The sequence below is a fragment of the Gracilinanus agilis genome, chromosome 3, assembly GCF_016433145.1.
Source record: "Gracilinanus agilis isolate LMUSP501 chromosome 3, AgileGrace, whole genome shotgun sequence".
NCBI classification, from domain to species: domain Eukaryota; kingdom Metazoa; phylum Chordata; class Mammalia; order Didelphimorphia; family Didelphidae; genus Gracilinanus; species Gracilinanus agilis.
In genome coordinates, this window is record NC_058132.1 from 398,220,710 (window position 1) to 398,227,997 (window position 7,288).

Here is a 7,288-nt window from a genome sequence, read left to right on the forward strand (position 1 = left end):
TTTACAAGTATCTCTTCAAGGCGTTTAAGTTTTCAAGAGTCCTATTAAAGTGCATGTACCCCTGGAATTGCTTAGATCTGATCTAACATCTTAGCAGGGTTAGTGGGAGCAGTTCTGTATGAGCAATGGACAGTTCTGATGAGATAAAGGGAGTTGGTAGACTTCAACAGTATAATGAATGGTCTTGCTTCTAAAGGTATATAGTATGTCCAAAAAGTAGACTGTCATGGCCAAATAAGAAGGGTGCTTGTGAATTCAGCTTCTTTGACAGAATTCTAGTCATTGGGCATTTATTCAAGCTGAAACCATGGCCTATAAGCTCTGCTTGCTCACTTTTTTTATTCAGAGACATTTTATTTTTCCAATTACATGTAATAATTTTCAACATACATTTTCTGAAATGATAAGATTTAAATTGTCTCCCTCCCTCCCTTCCCTTTTGCTTCTCAGATATGGTAAGCAATTTGATCTGGGTTATACATGTATTATACAAAACATACTTCCATATTGGTCATTATCGTAAGAGAATACTCAAAACAAACCAAAACCCCAAAATAAAACCATTAAAAAACTAATGTGACAGATCGTATTCTTTGATCTGCATCAGACTCTAATAGTTCTTTTTCTAGAGGTGGGTAACATTCTATACATTGCTGAAAGTAGCTAAGTTTTTGACAGTTGATCATCATACAATATTGCTGTTACCATGTTCAACGTTCTCCCAGTTCTACTTATTTCCCTCTGCATCAGTTCATGTAGATCTTTCCAGCTATTTTTAAAATCACCCTGCTTATCATTTCTTATAATAGCCATTTGGGCATAGCTTTAACTTGTCCTCCAGAATGGTTGGAGCAGTCCAGAACTCCACCAATAATGCATTAGTGTCCCAATTTTGCCACATCCCCTCCAACGTTTATCACTTTCCTTTACTGTCATATCGGCCAATCTGATAGGTGTGAGGTGTTACATCAGAGGTGTTTTAATTTGCATTTCTCTTATCAAGAATAATTTAGAACTTTTTTCCCCCTTGCTCATCTCCTTTGAACTGTGAACCTCAAGAGCATAGTTGGGCTAGTCTTGAAGAAAGAGCATAGTATGATGGAAAGGGCTCTTGGTCTGAGGTCTAAGGACCTACATTTGAGTCCAACCTGCTTCTAGCTCTTGATCCTAGCAGTAACTGGAAGTGGAAGACAATGGATGATTTGTCCCAGCATGCCAATACAGCAGAGTATACTACCGGGATGAGGTGTCATTGTTCTCCCTGCTGGTTTGGAAACATGAGGGTCTGACACTTAGTCCCTTATGCCACGTGGGTCATAACCCTCTCCCAAGGCTGTAAACTCCCAAACCTAGCATTTCCTTTCTTCCCAACCTATTCCTATGGGTCTTCTGACACAACTGCATCCAACCAGGATGTCCTGTCCTCTGTGCTATTCACCCTGCTCCACTGAATTTGTCCTGGGTTCTAGAATTCCTCACTGTGGCTCTGGCCCTAAGACAAGACAAAAAGCCAAGTTCCAGGTTGTTTCTGAAAGGCAAGAATGGAAAGTTTATGGTTAGTGTGACATGTATAGTGTTTGACTTTATTTCATTCCAACAAGGAAGCACACTAGCCACTGCCATGGGGCACAGAGTCATTTTCACAAAGGTAAACTGCTATTCTAGCCAACTCAGGGTTTGACTCTAAGACTTAGGAAAAAGAACTTCGTGTCTCATATTTTAGTTTCTCCAAGACCAGAGTCCTGTCTTGTTCTCTCCTTACACTGTATTGGTACTAAGGTAGAAGGATGGGAAGGACCAGGTATTGGTGGTCAAGTTGCCTAAGATCACACAGCTAGGAAAGTATCTGAGACCAGATTTGAAAACAGGATCTCCATCCTCGGTTCTGGCTCTCTATGTGTGTGTGTGTGTGTGTGTGTGTGTGTGTGTGTGTGTGTGTGTGTGTGTGTAATATTATATAGATTAAATTGAATAAATTAAACAAATCAAAGAATATATTTATTTAATCCATTAAATCTAATTTTAATTTATATATATTTATATAGTATAAACACATTTTATATTAGAATTCTAAATATTTTAATTTTCACATATATTTTTATACATTATATATATGTATTACATATAATTATACATTTTTAAACCCTTACTGTCTTAGTAATAACTCTAAGACAGAAGAGCAAAGAGTAGGCATATGAGATCAAGTGATTTGCTCACTGTCACACAACTAGGAAGTATCTAAGGCTAGATTTGAACCCAGAACCTCCCATCCCCAGTCTTGGCTCTCTAACCACTAAGCCATCTAACTTCCCCTGGTAGTTTTTTTTTTAAACATCATCTTCATTCCCAAATATATTTATTTTCTTTTTCCTACTCTCTAATCATCCCTACCCAGTAACAAAGAATAACCATCAGTCAGTCAATAATATTTGTTAAGCATTTGCTATGTGCTAAGCATTATGCTAAGCACTGGAATGCAAACACAATATGGAAAGATGGGCTCTGACCTCCAGGAGTTCACAATCTAATGGGGGCAGATGAGACATAAGAGGGAGCTGGGGAGAGAGAGAGATACCTACCACAGGGCATGATGAGGGCAGAGCACGATATATATAGGCTAAAGGAATGCAGCCAGTTGGGAAATAAAGAGATAGTTAGTCTGGGTTGTCGTTCAGTTGTTCATGACCCCATTTGGGGTTTTCTTGGCAATAGCACTGGAGTGCTTTGTCGTTTCCTTCTCCAGCTCATTTTACAGATGAGGAAACTGAGGCAAACAGGGTCACCTACTTCGTTAGTAAACCTCTGAGCCTAGATTTGAACTCAGAAAGATGAACCTTTCTGATTCCAAGCCCAGGAGGCTATCCATCACACCCCCTTAGCCACCCTAAGCTTGCCTGGAAACTTGGTTTCACCCTCTAAGCAGGAAGGTGCAAAGGGTATGAAGGTCCAGGTGAAATGTGGAAGTCAAAGCTAATATGTCATCTTACAGGATGATGAGTTTCCTGATGATGACGTTCCTGGTAGCATGATTAAATCCAGTACAAAAAAAAAAAAAAAAAAGAAAGAGGAAAGTATTTTAGCCAAAACAACAAATATGGCAATTTTGTCTGAAAATTTATATATTATATCACTTCCAGTTTCCCAAAGCTGCAAATAAGGGAGGAAAGTTTGCTTTTCTGAATCCTTCTCCTGGACCAGTCTTAGTCATTTTAATTATATAGTCTAATTCCATTTTTTTTTTCAGTTCTTTCCATTGTGGTTCTCTGGTTACAGTGAGACCTCAGAGAATTAACCAGGTCAACAGTCGTACAGGAGGGATTTGGGAGGAATATCTGACATTTCTGAAAATGATGAAAATAATATTCTTACATTATTGTTTTGAGAAAGCCACTGTGTTAACCTTAAAGTAGCTACTAAAAGTGAATTGCCGCTTTTGTCCCAGTCTGTGTTAATAAAGAGTATGGCTTCCTATAAATTTTTACTCATTTCTCTAATTCTCTAAACTGCTCATTTCTTAAGGTACAATTCTAATTCCAGTGCCTCAATGTACACAATTTGTCCTTCATTCATGGTTGCTTCTTATTTCATGTAGATTGTCTGCTCTATAAAGGAGTCCCAGATTACTTTTCAGTGATTGCTGGTAAATGTTTAACAACGTATTCTCCAAAAAGGCAGGACACACTCTTAAGGTTTAATCTGCATTATTAACATTTTTTCCATCACTTTCTTAAGTCTAAACAATCAATAAAATAATAAATCAAGTCCAGATTTGTAGTGACTGCCATTTTCCAAGACACAAAGGTTTACATAGAAAATTTAACGATCAGGGAGAAAACCACCTATAAAACTAGAAGTGCTCCAGAAATGTGAATTGTTATTGCTATACTCTTCAAACTATGAATGCCTAACTTTAGGGTTGGATTTAGGTTTCTCCAAAACTGGAGAGGCTATCACAGAAAAAGCAAAACACTGAATTGGGAATAAGGAGACCTTGATATGATCTCCATGCTCACTAGCTGTACTACTATTGCCAAGTCACTTCACTTTCCTTGGGTCTCATCTTCTTTATCTTTAAAATAAGAGAGGTGGACTCTGTTGTTGCTTTTCAGGTGTTTCTGCCTCTTTGTGACCCTGTGGACCGTATCACATCAATACTGTCCATGGATCTTTTTGGGGCAGAGGTACTGGAGTGGTTTGCCTTTTCCTTCTCCAATGGAATAAGGCAAACAGAAATGAAGTGAATTGTCCAGGGTCACACAGCTAATAAATGTTTGAGCCTAGATTTGAACTCAAGAAGTTGAGTCTTCTTGATTCTAGGTCTGGTATTCTAACCACTGCACCACTTAATTGACTCTAGGGTCAGACTAGGTCACCTCTAAGGTCTGCTCCACCATTAAGATTCCATAGTATTCTAGGAAATTCAATTACTGCCACTTTCCTACATATAGTCTTATAACAGACACAATTTTTGACATGGTTGAGCCTATTTTCTTCTGGGCATAGAAAAAAACTTCTAATTTTTCATCTTTTGGAAGTGTGAAATTATTCTGATAAAACTTTCATAGCCTTTTAATAGGTGCTATTAATATTAAAACAAAACAATTAAATTGGCTGGCTTTCAGGTCAGCCAAGTGCATTGTTTCTGGACAAAATGGGATAGAGTTTTATAAGTATTCTATACTCTTCCTGATTCTTTCCAGGCTTTGCAAATGTTCGTATGGTTCCCTGTAAGAAGTTATATCCTATAAGAAAAAAAGCCCAGGGCTCCCCCACCTTCAAAAATGTCCTTTTAAGATTATTTTCTGTCAGCCAGGTGGCTAATAGGTTGTATTAGACAGTGGATAGATACTGTATCCTGTCCAAAACCAGAGAATTGGAAGAGAAAAAGAGCAATTACACATTTATTTGGATTGTCGGTTACCTGGGAGTATGGGCTACGAAGGACATTTATTTCATTTTAACAAATAGATGACACCTCCCGGTTTTAGGCCAGAAGAAAACAATAGCTCTGGCCAGAAAGAGAACAAGGATATCTATGAGAAAATGTTGAGGCTGAAGGATTTCCGTTACATTTTGTAAAATCACAGAAAAAAAGTCTTGAATATTCATTCAGGAAGTATATGGTTCATAGAATTATAGATTTAGAGCTGGTCAAGACCTCAGAATTAATTTCATCGAACCCCTTCATTTTACAGATGAGGAAATATAGGTCTAGAGTGGAATTTTGAAATTTAAAAAATAGAACTATTTTATGCTTTGTAAAGTAGAAAAAAAGGAAGTGAGAAGCCCATTGGTTTGAAAAAAATTATTCATTCAAGAACCATTTTTAGAACCATTTTTAAATGCTGGCTATATGCCAGACAGTATATAAATTTCTGGGGATTTTTGTTGTTCACTCATCTTAGTCGTGACCCCATTCGGGGTTTTCTTGGCAAAGATACTGGAGTGGTTTCCCATTTTCTTCTTCAGATCATTTTACAGATGAGAAAACAAAGGCAAACAAGAGTTAAGTGACTCGCCCAGGGTCACACAGTGATAATAACAAATAAAAATAATACAATAATCAAAAATAAATAAATAATAGCAAGAAAATAAATAATAAATGCCTGAGGCCAGATTTGAAATGAGGTCTTCCTGACTCCAGACCAAGCATCCTATTTGCTGAGCCACCAATTCACATGTCTATGTAGGTGGGTCATGATTATCTCTATTACCTAATAGAGAATATGTTCAGAGAGTAGGACTCTGACATATTGAAGGATTTTGGAAATAAGGCAAGAGCCCCACTTCCTGAATAAGTAAGTACTGAGCATGGAACCAAACTACTCCCTGACCTAGAAGAGAGAAATAAAGAATGGAAACTGCAGCAGGGACAGCTGAACAATCAGCCGCATCTAGGGAAAGGTAAGCTAAGCCAGTTATTTATTAGTTCTGGGGTCTGGGAAGGGGCTTAAACTATAGACTGGGTTTAAATGGTCCTAGTTTGATGGTCAGAAGGACTCAGAAGCAGGGAGCCAAAGAGGTCAGTAGATTATGGTCCTTCCAGACTTCAGTCTCTTCTCTCCTTGCCATTAGCAACCCATGGTCCAGCCAGATCCAAGACTCTCATGGAATTTTAGAGCTGCAAGGGACCTTAGCCATTAGGCAGTCTGAGTCCTTCACTTTATAGATGAGGGGCTCAAGTCCCAAAGGCAGTAAATAGAGTTCTGAGCCTGACATCAGGAAGATCTGAATTCAAATCAGACCTTAAATAATGATTAGGTGCGTGACCTTGAGCAAGTCATTTAACCTTTGCTCCCTCGGTTTTTTCAAGTACAAAATGGGGAATAATAATGCCACCTATTTCCCAGGGTTGAGGATCAAAAAAGAGAGTATTTATAAAGTGACTATCATGTAGTAGTTGTTCATCCTTTGTTTTCAAAGAGGACTAGTGACATCATGGGATGATACTTGACTTGCAAGTGAACTGGATTTAAGTGAGGCAGAGTTGCACAGTCGTCAGCCTCACTCCATCTTCCAGAGTCATCCAAGTCCAGTGGCAAGACAGAAGTCAGGATGCCTAGTGATGGGGCAGGATGACCTTGGCTTCCTCAGTGTCTCACCAAGTTCTCAGGGCTTCACAGGACCTGCTTCAGCACCTTCATGGTCATTGGGACAAATTATTCTCATCTACCTATTCCTCTATGTGAAGTCTTCACGAGCTTGGAGTGACACCCCTCTAGCTCACTGACAGGTTTAAGGGCTATTGATTAAGCTCATCCTGGTTTAGCCCCCGAAGTGGCTTCTGTCCATGCTACTGCTACTTGGAACCACAGTTAAGATTTGGGTGAAAGGCAGACACTAAAAGTGGATGAGCATCCCTGAAAAGGATTCAGCAAGTCCTCACACCAGAAGCTAGCACACGGGAGGCACTTTATCAATGCTTAGTGCATTCCCAGAAAGGCCAAGAGTCTTACCTAACTTATTAATGGAAGAATACATGTCTCCTCATTCCCATTCCAATGATACACTGGTTGGCAGAATTTAAAAAAGTCATAAAACTAGAAAGAAACTTAGAGATCATCTATTTCAATCTATTCATTTTATTCATAAGGAAACTGAATTATGTCTCAAAAGTAAATGATTTGCCCACAGTTAAAGGAGCAGAATTAGGATTTGAATCCAGGTCTTCTGACTCCTGCCTCTTCTTTCTCATTTGTCAAGTTGTGTCTTCTCAGTAAATCAGGGTTACATGTGAGATTTGAATCCAGGTCTTGCTAAATCCAAGTGCATCGTGTTATCTACTACC